Consider the following 15180-nt stretch of genomic DNA (forward strand, 5'->3'; position numbering starts at 1 on the left):
AGTCGGTCTTAATTATTATTGTCATTATTATTCCTTGCATAATGTGTATAATTTGAAGGCTAAGTTGTACAACAAAATTCTTAAAATGTATTTCACTTACTTCAGTTCAGTAAAATAGCTAGTAAAAATACAAAAGGAAACTAGCTCAGTCGTTAGAACACTTTCCATTGAAATGCCAAGCTAAAATGTTTGGATACTATTCTCGACTCAGTTTTAATCTGTCAAGTAGTTTCATATCAGGAATGTATCTCTTGTTTAATATAACTAATAACTATATAAGTTCATTTCTCGTCCTTTAATACAAGTGCAAGATATAGTACTTCATACGCTGGTGTTACAATTTGTAAATTATCCGTACATGTGTGACCATATAAGTGCGACGTAATACCACACCCAAAATAATACGAACGACGTCAGTTGCCTTTCGCCTGATTTTCATGCAGCACACATAACGTAACTACTTGCAGGTCCTGTAATCTCTTTGCACTCCAGTCGTTTCACTATACAAGATGGATGCCACAAGAGATCAATAGAGAACACTGTTCTTTAACTTAACCAATCCAGATGTAAATCAATACAAGGAAACGCGTCTTTAGAAATGAGATAATCCTCAAAAATTATAAAGTCAATTGTACGAGGGTTGTTTGGAAAGTAAGGAACGATAGGCCACGAAATGGAAACCACAGATAAAACCAAAACTGTTTTATTTGCAACGGTTAGCTACACCTTCCAGCTACTTCTCCACATAGTCGCCACTCAGACATCTGTCGTAGCGTTGTACCAACTTTTCAGTTCCCTTGTTACAGAAGACAGCCGCCAGCGTTTTTCAGATGAGACCGTTGCCCTCGCTGTCTGGTCTCCTCCTCCGAAACAACCCAAACACCCTAACATATGTGGGTTCGCATCCTGGTGCAGCACAAAAATATTCATGGTTTCATTTCAAGCCCTAGCATATGCACATCGAACTACTAGTGATAAATAATTTTAATTTTTAATGTCCTTTAATGTGTCGTCAACAGTAACGACAGGTGCTGTTATTTCTAGTCAAATATGCACACATCTCACGACTGGTGACCAAACAATTCGTGGATAGAAAACAGTGGCGGTATGTGCTCGGTTCGATTCTCGGTCAGACAAAATAAGTTGTATCCTCATATCAAATTCGAATATCTCACTGCTGGCGAAAAAAATTAGTATCTGAACTCTGATTTAATTAACTATCTGATTTGGTTCTGGGTTTGATTTCCCGTCGCAAAATATTGTACATCATAGGACTTCGTTTTGAACACGTGCAAACTTCGTTACTTAAAATTATATTTACCTTTTTTTTGTTTTTAGTTAACAGGGATCCTGATAGGTTTCCAGGCAAAGCACAAAAAGTTTCTAGTTGATATTTGCTACGGGATACCGGTGAAAACTTTCAAGACTTTTCATGCCTAGTCACCAATGATGAACGTTGCTGTGATCGAGTCTCGGTCATCCACGAAATCTTTACTAAGGTACACCGGCTAAAGCTGCTTAGTTTCAATCCAATCCAGAACAAAAGAGTTTGTCGCATCGTTTGAACTTCAGACATGCCGACAAATGACCACTCTAACATGAGTACGGAGAAATTAATGGTGACACTATATTACTTTGGAGGTTTCCATAGAGAGCTTACTGCTATTAATGGCGTTGCTTTTAACTGGTTAGTTCAACATCCAGTTTGTGACAAACTACTCGTATCAGGAACAACGTTTCACACGTGTGGGAAAACATTTTAAAGAGGAAAACTTCACGAGTCCAGATATTGTTCATAAAAATATTTAATTTTTCCTAAAGGTTGCTGGATTGACTTATGTGACGGAATTAGTTAACTAAAATTCCAATGAGTGTGGTAGTGATTTTGAAAGTTCACTTACTGTAAAAAAAATTCGTTTACAAGTGTTAATGACTGCCTCATCTCTTATGACGCGTTGACGAATTTCTTTAAAGAACAGTGTTCTCTAGTGATCGCTTGTGTTATCCATTTTGTATAGTCAAACGACTGTACTGCAAGGAGACTAGTGGACCTGCACAACAGCTGCGTTATGTGGGGTGCATATAAATCAGGCGAAACACCATTCAAGTTCTTCGGATACTTTTGAGTAAGGTAAGTACCATGAGTGCTCCAGGTAATGTGCAACATTGCTTCATCATACTGTCGCCCACATTTACAGATCAAATGACATCGTGTTCACCGAAAGTATGTAATAAGAATAGGAAATTTCTGTTAATTTATTGCTGTCTTGTGGCATATTAGTAACACTAATTCTACTTGCAATCGTTGCATGTGGATTATATTTAAATTGGACCTGACCTACAGCGAATGATTCCTGAACAATATGTTTCTGCATCACCCATTATTTAGATTGTATTGTTTATCTTTCTGTTTAATATGTGAAAGTGTGCATGTTGAGTTTCATGAAAATATTGTACCACAGCATATACTAACTTTAGAAACTAGTTGACGTGCGAAGAGACAGTGGTTGTAGTCAATAGTGGTCATAGTCCATAGTATTACTAACGGCAAGAAAATTTCAATACCATCACGTCCATAATAACTGAGCGACCTTGGGAATTCTATTATATGAAGCTCCAATATAGCAGGTGTTAGGATAATATGTTGGCATACTGCTGTAGCCTGAGCTCAGATGTGACGGAGTTTACCTTCAACACTCAGTAGCTTCAGACGCTTCTTATAAGAGTAGAAATGTCTCCAGTCTCAGATAACTGATTATTTCAGTGAATATTCTCCTGTCCCTTCCGGTAAGCTATTCCTCCAAAATGTTTAACAGTCTCATGTATAAACCAGTATTGCTACCACAGTTAAAGTGTTCACTTAAAGAAACAGTTACTAGAGACCTTTCTGCGTGTTTACTGCCTTTGAACAGAACTTCATGTTTATTAGAACCCCGCTGCATTGCACCTGGAAGCTTATAGTTGTAGTTAGAAGATATAGTGCACCACGACATCGCTCATACGTAGCTGACGTTGTTTGTTCAAATTAATATACTATGTATTTCCGTTTGTGTTATTGCAAAGCGTAGTTAACGAGTGTCTGACGTGAATGTGTTTCTCTGTTTCATTCAAGTTAATTTTAGTGTTTCACTTGATGAAATCTTTCTGCGTTGCGGTCCCTGAAAAAGTGTTGTAGTAGTTTTCACTGTTTAGCTGTACTGTGTAATTACTTTGTAGATGCTATATTGTGTGTGATTGGGCCAATTGTATCTTGTTATGTGATGCGTAACAATCTGTAATAGTCCAGGCCACAACTAGTCCCAATTACTCTTAATTGGGAACAATAGGGAAATGATTGGAGGAAATCATGGGGTAATGTGTGACAGTGATTCGCGGTATTTTAAGATTCAGACTCACAAATAGTCACAACAGCGCTCGACGTCAAGACTGTAGGCCTATACAATTGACACGCTTACTATTTTCCGTTGCGTAAACTGCAGATGAAAGCCATATTTGGTATAAGAGTCAGAAGAGTTTCATTTAACATCTCAAACCTAGAAAACCATATTGGAGGCACATTTAGTTTGGACTAGCATTTTACCTGAAACTAATAGATACGGTGCTGCGCGAAGCCGTGTAATTATTTTAATTGGTTGTTTTTAATTAGTTACCATGTGTCATACGATCAGTGTTCAATTTGTGACCAGTTGATTTGGCTGTACTAATTACGTTTTAAAATTTGCTCAAAACGAGCAGCAATTAGAGAAACTAGTTTTCCTTCACTGTTAATGAGTTTCTTGTAGACATAAGCTGTCATGCGTCTGCACATACAAAAATCATGTGTTGCCACATTGGCTAATCTTGTTGCTCAGTTAACATAATTACTATGAGTAGTCCAGTGCTTAAGGCGCCTAGCGTTTAAAACTCCTTGTGATGAAACGAGCAAGTATCTCATCATGCTGGAACATTATCGTCCTCAAGGAGAAAGATCAAGAAATACCTCTTGGATAAATAAAGGGTAAGCATGATGGTTTATTCTGGAAGGAAGAATGTAAGAGTCATGTACTATGAATCATTTCAGCACCAACATTATCTGAAAACCGGTCATCATAAAACATACGACCAGGTGGATCGATGACACTCTGACGGCGCCAGGTGTCGTAATTATAAATCGGCAATACAAAGTTTACTTATTCGAAAAAATCTGTTATGTCAATCCTATCACATCATAAAATTTCTGTACTTGATTCTGAAACGCTCTGTATACCTAAGGACCTTCCTAGCAATTGTCGTTGGGAAATGTTTCCTTTTCAAAACTTGATATACGATTTGCTAAATATGTTTTAGAAAACTAAAGACACATTTACTTCGTTCAAGTAATTGATATCCGAGGCTCTATCGCCGTAGCTCATGAGACGTCCTAATTCAGACTAGACAATTTACTGCAACGCCAAGTTTTCTAAAACGTATGTGCTTTACTTGGGGAACAGTTCGAAATGTTCTTTGCATCTTATCATAATCGTGACAACTACAGTTGATTTGGGACAAAATAATTCGCTTGCCTTACGGTCACACAAACTTACATAGCACAAAGGAAAACAGATTTAAGTGAGGACTAATCCATATTTGGACGTTACTGAAATCGGCGATACAACGATACAAGTATAAAAATGCAGATAACAGAAGCTGAATCCCACTCTTGAGCGTAAGTTCCTGTTCCAGACTTCACAGTTATAGTAAAGACTTAATCTGAAGTCTGTCGTTCTAGAAACCTTAAAAGTATTGTAACATATTAGCAAAAAGCATCGTTATTCATAGGGATAGCTTTGGTCTAACCGACACCCCGTGCTTAGCGTTTCTTAGAAGCTAAAACTTATATGACAAATTATACGTCAGTCCGCGACTTAACCAGGTGTGCTGTGCTGTGAACTTGCCGCTTTTCATGTGTTCCACATGCAAGTACTTAAGCTTGTTTTCCTCTATACATTCCACGCCTCACGGAGACTGGACACAGCACTAGGGAGCCGACCCAAGCGGAATGCATAGACAACATATTCTGGCAAAAAGGTGGCCAAGCATAATACTCATTTTCAACTCGTCAGGAATAACGGTAATTTTATTTTTTAACAAGGTTTAATGTACCCATACAACTCAAATTCACACGAGACTATGGATAACTTGTAATTACCAACGGCAGTTTACGTGTTCCCGTCTAAAAGAGATTATGGATACAGTCCAATATACGGAAATATTTATTCTGTTGGTATAAAATAAATATAAACTCCGTCATTGTCGTCCCAAGCCCCGGGCCTCATCTCGCAAGTGATGAGGAAGGAGGAGGGGGAGGGGTAACACCTCCTTGAAAAACCTGGGTTCATCTGCTTCGGATGATAGCACTCTGTAAGCGCCCATGCCTAGGATTACTAGGTGAAACCTGCTCAACGGTCTCCAAGGTAGAACAGGAATCCGATTCCCAATGGCGCAGAGAGCAGAAGAACCTAGTGGAATTAACCGTGAAAGAAAAATCAAATCAAAATCCGTCTGTGTCCATGTAAGGGGTGACTGTGAATGAGCCTCCGGGGTTAACAACCTCGGTTGTAAAACAAGGTGACTCTAGAAATCACCCTCAGATCTCAAAGAATTATCAATCATGGAAAAGTGTGATGTGAAACCAATAACCCCAGGTGGTCAATCCACTGCAGGTAAGTGCGCAAGCAGCCATTCGGATTCTGGTGAGTCTGCAACGTCACGCAAAGACGAACCGGAGTGTCTTGGAACCTCAAGCAAAATAAAATACAGGAAAGCAAACTACCTAGCAACTTTTAATGCAAATTCACTTTTCAAACTTAAGACTCTAACGGACACATAAATGAACATAGAATCATCATTACGGCTGTGCAAAAGACCAGTTTCTAGGATGAGAACAGTTTTTAATCGGAAGGATTCAGGATATTTAAGGGGAAAACGGGGACAAGAGTTATGAAAAATGGTCCCCACCTAGGGACAGGTTTCGTAATTGACAAAAAAGTATTAGGCTCCGTTATAAGGTTTCAGTCTACCTCTGAAAGGCTATCCACACTCAAGTTTAAGTCGACCAACATGGTGTATACCGTTGTAAATGTTCACGCCCCTATAAACGTAGAAAAAAAAAAAAAAGAATAAGAAGGTGGAAATATTCTGGGACAAACTAGATGACACGATCCAAAAGGTCATCGAAAAACATAACGTCATCCTTCTAGAGGATTTTAACGCCCAAGCGGGGAGAGAGAAAAGGTTCAACCATTTAGTGGGGAGATACCTAACACATAACAGGACGAACCAAAATGGTATCAGGCTCATCGAATTATGCTAGGTACATAGCTTGGTCCTGAAGTCAAGTAGCTTTAAGAAATATCCAAGAAAGTAGAAGACGTGGATTTCACCTAACCCTCTCCTGTGAGAATTCTAGTTAGATCATGTTGCGATAAAGCGGAAATTTAATAAGGAAATCCAAAATGTTAGGCTTCACAGAGGGGCCAACCTCAACTCTGACCACTGCCAATCTAAAGTGAAACTGAAGACCATCTCCAAGAGCATCTTTCATAGGAAAAACCTTGCACGAAGGAGATATGATCCAGAGAAAACGAAGGAGAAGAAAGAGAAGCGACCTAGAAGACCAGGACTGGAAGCCGTTGGAGAAGAGTCTTATAACCAAGCAGAGCAGCTTGATCCTCTTACCAGGATGAAGAAGCACGGGTAGAGGAGCGATGAGTGTGATAGACTACTTGATCTGAGAAAGAAGCCGTGGTACATGTGGCAAAACAAAAACGGAAACTTTGTGGAAACTAGAAAGATGGTGTCCAAGGAGGTCAAGAAAGTTAAGAAGGCGCAGGATGACCAACTGCTCAAGAAGATAAATGACGACTTTGCTAAAAACAACATGGGAAATTATTATCGGACCATCAGGGAGAAGCTGAACAGATATGACCCCCAAACTATCCAACTTCAGGACAAAAGAGGGAACATGGCGTATAGTAATAGGGGCAACTGTAAGATAGTAGCAGAATACTTCAAGGAACTTCTAAACTGCGAGGAACCGCACCCAAAAATGGCGTTCGGTGGTGGATCAAAGTCATCTCCCAACCCAGACTCTAAAGCCCCATCTGTAAGTGAGATCCAGACAATACTAAATCATATAAAAAATTTCAAGGTATCAGGGGAAAGTAAGATAACTGCCGAATTATGGAAGTATGCTATCAAAAATCTAATTGTCATATTCTATAAACTTTTTGAGGAGATACGGAAGAAAAGAATCATTCCAGAGGAATGGAAAATGGCCCTGATACACCTTCTTCACAAAGAAGGTCCTAAATCTGATCCCAATAACTATAGAGGGATTTCTCTGGTGGATGTGACCTACAAGGTATCGTCCAGAGCTTTGCTACAAGGATCAGAATCTCAGTTGGGTTGCCAAATTGGGGAGTATCAATCAGAGATTAGGAAAGGAAGATCTTGCCCTGAACAGGTCTTAAACCTCAGAAACATTTTAACAAATCAGAAGCAGAGGGCGAACCGTATACAGTAACTTTGTAGACTTCCAAAAAGCTTACGATTCTGTAGACAGAGTGTCGTTGTTCAATATTTTGGAGGAGTTTAGCTTGGACGGAAAACTCTAAACATCATCAAGGAGACGCTCGCGAATACGTCCTCTTAAGTCGGATTCATGGGTGAACTATCGGAACCTTTTGAGATCAGAACAGGAGTCCGAAAAGGGATGGTCTCTTACTCCTTCTGTTTAACTGTGCACTACCAAAAGTTGTGAGGGAATAGAATGCAAGAACGAGAGGGGGAATAAGACTTGGAACAAAAAAAAAACAAAGGAATCACGATTAAGGGTTTGGCGCTGCTCGCGGAAACGTGGGAGGAAGCTAAAGAACAAATCGCTGAGTTACAAGAGCAGCAGGGAAGAGAGGACTTAAGATTTATTACGAGAAAAACGAAGATTATGACGAATGTACTAGATACTCCTAAGAGAATTAAAGTAGGAGCTCAAGAAATAGATGTGGTTAGGAGTTTCAACTACGTAGGGGAATGGATTGAATGGAACAACCTTGAAGGGAATGCAATGGCAGCAAGAAAGACCAAAATAGAACTAGCTTTCCAGAAAACCAAAAACACATACAATAAGAAAGCCCTGCCTTGGAACACCTAAATACGGCATTATAACACAGTAATTAAGCCTTAAGCACTCTATGCAGCAGAGACACTAGTCATGGGGAGGAAAGGGCAAATGGAGAAGTTTGAAATCAAGGAGAGGAAAATTTTGAGGAAGATCATGGGCCCCAAATTCCAAAATAACAAACAAGTTTTCTGTCGAAACGAAGCCCACAATGTAAAGTCGGAAAGACCCTCGGAAACCACTAGGAAAAGGAGGATTGATTGCTATGGACACATACTCCCAGTGAATCCTTAAAGATTAACTAAACAAATTTTTGTCTTCTTTTACAAAAAAATACAAACCCAATTGGTTTAAGGAAGTGGAAAAGGATTTGAGAGAACTCCAGGTTACCGAAGTCATGTTAAAGAATGGTACATACAAGAGCGTGACCAAAGACAAAACTAAGAGGTTCCAAGTTAAGATCAACACCAGGAAACCGATTCAGATGTCAGAGGAGGAAAGAAAGAACAGATCAGATAGAATGAAGAAGTACTGGGAGAAAAAGAGATCACAAGCATCTAAGAAGTGATTGATCTGGCGTATTCTTAGTTTATATAGGTAAACAAAGAATAAGATGTAGGGCGACGAAAGGAGAGGAAAATATCACGAATTTTCAAGTAATCTCGTCGTCAAGGCGCAGATTCCTTCACAAGCGTAAACACAGTTTCATCATAACCAGAAGTCATATATTTCTCTCTTCTTTTTCTCTTGCGCTAGAGACTTCACGTTAGGCTACCACATTGCCCGTCTACAGGGTACATCATAGACTCACAGGCTCTATATATGGCTCCAAGTCAGTTACATTGTCTGCAGAATTATTGCTAGCGACAGACTTTCTAACCTTGTCCACCATAAAGCTTCGCCTCGTGTAGCGGTCATTAGTTTCTCCTTTGCAAAACGGAACAAACGCCCATTACTTTCAACTAAATTACTATTCTCGGTATTCTTCAAAGTAAATGTTGTGATAACTTAAAAACAACTCACCGCCAAATGCCTAGCCTGCTGACCTGTAGTCTTCACGGTAACCAGTCACAGCAATGTAGCCTAATGCTCATTGCTGCCTGTTTCCACACAACGATAATAATCTAGCAGTCGACATCGAATTCATTACAGACAGAGTAAGTACGACTGCTGGTTTTTACATCACTGCAGCAAGAAACTAAGAAATTACAGTTTTCACATAGAAGGAAGAACCAACCCTTGTTTGATGTTATATAAACACAGCGAAAGTCGGTACCGCGTAACACAAAAAAGCAACATTTTATTATAGATCTGTATGGAACCATATTTTAAAGCACTTTGCTGATAGTTAAAGTTTTAAATAGACCCATAAAAATATCTGTGTATGACTATATCACGTAGTGTTGCTATTAATTAGAGTATATATGATGACACGTCTTGGGATTATTGAGTTAAGAGTTATCAGGAAGACGGTAATTTCCGTTAAAGCGAAGACCTAATTGTAAACGAGACTGAAATCGTATGCAGTGTTCAACCTGTATGAAGAACTCGGCGGTACAAATAAAAAGTCTAGCAACGTAACATCACCAAGAAGCGTCTCGAGAGGTAGATGTAAAAAGGCCCAGTCAGCTTGCTCACAAAATGTAATTCCACCTTCGTTAGTCGACCGTTTTTCTGTATTTATGAGTCTTCAAACTGGACCTAAATATAAGAGAAAACCCACACTATTTAAGCTGGAATTCAAGGAGTCAACATGTACTTCCGCGACTGATGTAGTGCTCCACTAGGCCACATGGGCAAACACTGTAAACGCCACTGTAATTTCATCATTCACAGAGCTCCTGACGTCCAGCTGCAAGTAACTTATTTTATAAGCAGTTATTTTTCGCAAAGAATTTGTTTCTTCCGACAACGGCTGAATTAGGGCACTGAAATTAATTATTGATGCGAGTAGAAAATCTGTGCCCGACCAGGATACTAACTCGGGCGCTACTCTTATCTAGCCTCGACTATCCGAACACGCTTCTCGACCGACTCCAATTTCCAACTCGCCATACGCCAATGCGGATTCCCTGTCCCTGTACCCCTTGATCGCTGTGCGATCTGTACTCCCACGGGAGGAAACGAAATTTAGTGTGCTTCCGCACTGAAGGAATCATGTTTGGCCCTCAAGCATATACAAATGTTACAATGATACGACGGCTGTTCGGAAAGTATGGTCCGATCAGTCGCGAAATGAAAACCACAGTGAAAATCAAACACTTTTTATCCGCAACAGTTAGCTGCACCTTCCAGCTACCTCTCTAAATAGTCGCCGCTGAGACTTAGACATTTGTTGTGTCGTTGTACAAGCTCTCCAGTACCCTTGTCACAAAAAGCAGTCACTTGTGCTTTCCGGCAATTTTCCATGCTGGTCTGTCTTTCGTTGTTTGTGAGAAAACGTTGTCTTCGTAGCCAGCGGTTCATGGGAGCAGAGATGAACAACCGAGGGAGCCAATTAAGGGCTGTACTGTACATTTCCATCGAAAGCGATGCAGGAGCGTTTTCATTGCCCCTGCAGAATGTGGCTGAAAATTACCTTGAAGAAAGAAACGCATGACATTTATGTTATGTAGGCTGCATGGCTGCAGACGAAATCTCTCACCAGTAGGCGTTTCCACGTGATCACTGTAAGTAGGCTGTTTAGGTTCTTATATTGGTAACGCCACCGCCACCTAGCGCTCTGTATGAATTTCACTGGCTGTGCTGTGTGCAGTCTGTGGCTGGGTGGCATTGTTGGAATTTGCTATTGTAGTGTTGGGCAGTTGGCTGTTAACAGCGCGTAGCGTTGAGCAGTTGGAGGTGAGCCGCCAGCAGTGTTGGATGTGGGGAAGTGAGATGGCGCATTTTTGAGACCGGATGATCTGGACGTGTGTCCATCAGAACCAGTACATTTGTAAGAATGGATGTCATGAACTTCTATATATATTATGACTTTTGAACACTATTAAGGTAAATACATTGCTTGTTCTCTATGAAAATCTTTCATTTGCTAACTATGCCTATCAGTAGTTAGCACCTTCAGTAGTTTGAATCTTTTATTTAGCTGGCAGTAGTGGCGCTCGCCGTATTGCAGTAGTTCGAGTAACGAAGATTTTTGTGAGGTAAGTGATTTGTGAAAGGTATAGGTTAATGTTAGTCAGGGCCATTCCTTTGTAGGGATTTATGAAAGTCAGATTGCGTTGCGCTAAAAATATTGTGTGTCACTTTAGTGTTGATCAGAATAGGTAAAGAGCGAAATGTCTCAGTACGTTCAGTTCTGCTCAGCTGTTTGAAAAGCAAATAACGTAATAATTTTTCTAAGGGGACGTTTCATCACTTTGCACTCTGGACTGAAAAGAGCGACGTGAAGTGATCGACAGATACACTAAAGAAACTGCCAAACATATCTGTACAAAGTTCCATCGGATTTTCACAGTGGTTTCCATTTCGTGGCTAATCGGACTTTACCATCCGAATACGTTTGTGGTGTCTGTTCTGTCGAACATATCCGTCAGGACAGAAAGCACGCATATAGGTATGTAACAAAAGAAAACATTTCCTTAGTTATTTCAGTCAGAAGTCACGATACAACACAACGCAAATTGAACTCTGGTAACACGAATGGACGATCGAAATTCCTCGAGATGAACCAGGCCACTTCTCAAGTAACGGCCATTAGGGCCGTCAGTCTGTCTTCATCGCTCACCTGCCAGTAAGAAAAGAAATATGGTATACCTTGATTACAACGTTTCTCACAAGAATGTTCCCAACCAGTTTTCCTTTTTATTTGGAACTCGGTTAAACACGGAATACTTTAGAGGCTATCCCCCCCCCCCCTGATCAAATAGTACATTTGTACGCGTTTTATTACCGACTTTAAGACCACCAATAATATTTTTATGTGGGCTGCATTATGACGCTGAAACTGCTTACACGTGCCGCCAATGCTTAGGAAAGGTTACAGTTTGATGTTAAATCTATTTTCCGGATTATAAAATCAAAAACCTCCAACGGCGCCTGCACCAAATATACGCTTTTCCGTTGATTTGTTGCATACTGTGATGTGAAGCGATTGTGAGACATTGCTTTAAAAAGCTTTAGTGGTTATTATGTAGTACACAAAGGTGGATTGCTCTCCCCAATCTACTGTATGAAGTAAGGTGTTCAACTTCGACGGCGTTCTTAGACGACTATAAGTATCCTCGTTAATACAATATTGTCGACTTGGAACTGTATTTGCGAATTGTAAGTAGTGGGAAGTCGATAATGATAGGACCTTTCAGTGCTATGATGTAGTATTAGTGAATTAATGTCCATCGATACAATTTTTGGGGACATTTGGGCTTGCTTATTTTCTACGAAAGTCTGATGCAACGGGTCGTTAATTATCATTTGCTGGAAAGAATTTTCATCGATGTGAGCATTTGTTGCGGCCTGGAGTTCGAAAACAGTAATCCTTCCGTTCGAACTTCCACGTCAGTTACCAACCTTACTATTATTTCACGAGTTAGCGAGTCACATTGAGCTTACTTTCACTTAGGATTACTCATTGTGAAAGCAGTTTCAGATTTAAGGCGGCGTTAGTTTACTATCTATGCCTGATAACACTTCTCTGCTGATTTTTATCGTTTGTGAGACTGAAAATCTACCATAAATTACATAGCACTCCAGTATCTAACAGGCTTTGGGCAAAAAATACAGTTACACTCCAAGTATACAAATAAAAAAACGTTTTGCATCACCTCGGTTCCGAGAGTTCCGGAACCTGTACAGCAAACTGGAGTAGAGATCAACAAAATCATCATTTCCGCCATTTTTACTGCTCATGAAAACCACACATTTCATATGTTACCACCATATAGCAAGATCTTCAGAGGTGGTGGTCCAGATTGCTGTCCTCTTGCATTGATGCATGCCTGTATTCATCGTAACATACTATCCACAAGTCCATCAAGGCACTGTTGGCCCATATTGTCCCACTCCTCAACGACGATTCGGCGTAGATCACTCAGAGTGATTGGCGGATCACATCGTCCATAATCAACCCTTTTCAATCTATCCCAAGTATGTTCGATAGGGTTCATATCTGGAGAACATGCTGGCCACTCTAGTCGAGCGATGTCGTTATCCTGAAGGAAGTCATTCCCAAGATGTGCACGATAGGGCCGCGAATTATCGTCCATTAAGACGAATGCCTCGCCAATATGCAGCTGATATATTTGCACTCAGAGGATGGCACTAACGTATCATACAGCCGTTACGGCGCCTTCCATGACCACCAGCGGCGTACGTCGGCCCCGCATCATGACACCCCAAAACAGCAGGAAGCCTCCACATTGCTGCACTCGTTGGACAGTGTGTCTTAGGCGTACATCCTGACCGGGTTGCCTCCAAACAAGTCTCCGACGATTGTTTGGTTGAAGGAATATGTGACTCTCATCGGTGAAGAGAACGTGATGCCAATGCAGAGCAGTCCATTCGGCATGTTGGGCCCATCTGTACCGCGCTGCATAGTGGCGTCGTTGCAAAGATGGACCTCGCCCTGGATGTCGGGCGTGAAGTAGCGCATCATGCAACCTATTGCGCATGGTTTGAGTCGTAACACGACGCCCTGAGGCTGCACGAAAAGCATTATTCATCATGGTGGCATTGGTGTCAGGGTTCGTCCGAGCCATAATCCATAGGTAGCGGTCATCCACTGTAGTAGTAGCTCTTGGGCGGCCTGCGCGACGCATGTCATCGACAGTTCCAGTCTTTCTGTATCTCCTCCATGTCCGAGCAACATCGCTTTCGTTCACTCCGAGACCCTGGACACTTCCCTTCTTGAGAGCCCTTCCTGGCACAAAGCAACAATGTGGACGCATTCGAACCGCGGCATTGACCGTCTAGGCATGGTTGAACTACAGACAACACGAACCGTGTAACTCCTTCCTGGTGGAACGACTGGAAATGATCGGCTGTCGGGCCCCCTCCATCTAATAATCGTTGCTCATGCATGGTTGCTTACATCTTTGGGTGGGTTTAGTGATATCTCTGAACAGTCAAAGAGACTGTGTCTGTGTTACAATATCCGTAGTGAACGTCTATCTTCACGAGTTCTGGGAACTGGGGTTTTGAAAAACTTTTTTTATGTGTGTATTACTTGTTAGATAAATACATGACACACTTTCGAAAGAAATGAGTGAATGTCTGCCTTCTCGTTTTCAGAACTTCTGATGTTCCAAATGGGACATATTTTATGAAGAAATATAAAAGTATTACGAACATGAATACTCTCATAAAACTCAGGACTAGAGTGATTATTTCTTAGCATATACACTGCGTGAAACCAAATTTTCACAAAAAAAATTTCGAAAGTTCATGAAGGATATTTTATGAGTATTTGGGTCCAGATACGGTTTATTCGCTTTGTTACCCAGTTCCCCTCTTCTCCGGTAATAGTGAACAAGCATGAAGCATAGATACACATAAACAAAGTAAGACTCAAGGATGCGTTTTCTCTTATCAAACTAAGTACAGAAGCAGAAGTACTATGATGTAACTGCCTTAGTTTCAGAAACAGCTCAATATAACATTTTAATACTGGTCTTCCATTGCATTCAGTGGACCCATACATGAGGTGTATATCGACTGACACATTTTCGATTTAATAAAGCCTAGACAGAACTGAGCAGCGTTGAATGTAAATTTGACTCCGAAGAATGAAGTGTACACTTGACAGGAAAGGAAGTGGGTCACTGCCGAATACAACCAACATTACGTAGCTGTGTTGCAGGTCCTCTAATCGCTCCTTAGTACAGTCGTTTGACAATTGAAAATTGTTCCAACAAGTCACCACTAGAAAACACTGACCTGTATCGCAAGAACTCAAGATGTAAAGTAATACCACGATACTACAAATATCAGGGAACACCTCATCACAGATAAGACTGTCCTTAAGGCTTGTAAGCTCACATTTGTTGCAATAAATGACATACCTGAAATGTTAGCACTCTCATTATTGCGTCAAATTGATAATGCAC

This window comes from Schistocerca cancellata, chromosome 4 (genome assembly GCF_023864275.1).
Source record: "Schistocerca cancellata isolate TAMUIC-IGC-003103 chromosome 4, iqSchCanc2.1, whole genome shotgun sequence".
In the NCBI taxonomy this organism is placed as follows: Eukaryota; Metazoa; Arthropoda; class Insecta; order Orthoptera; family Acrididae; genus Schistocerca; species Schistocerca cancellata.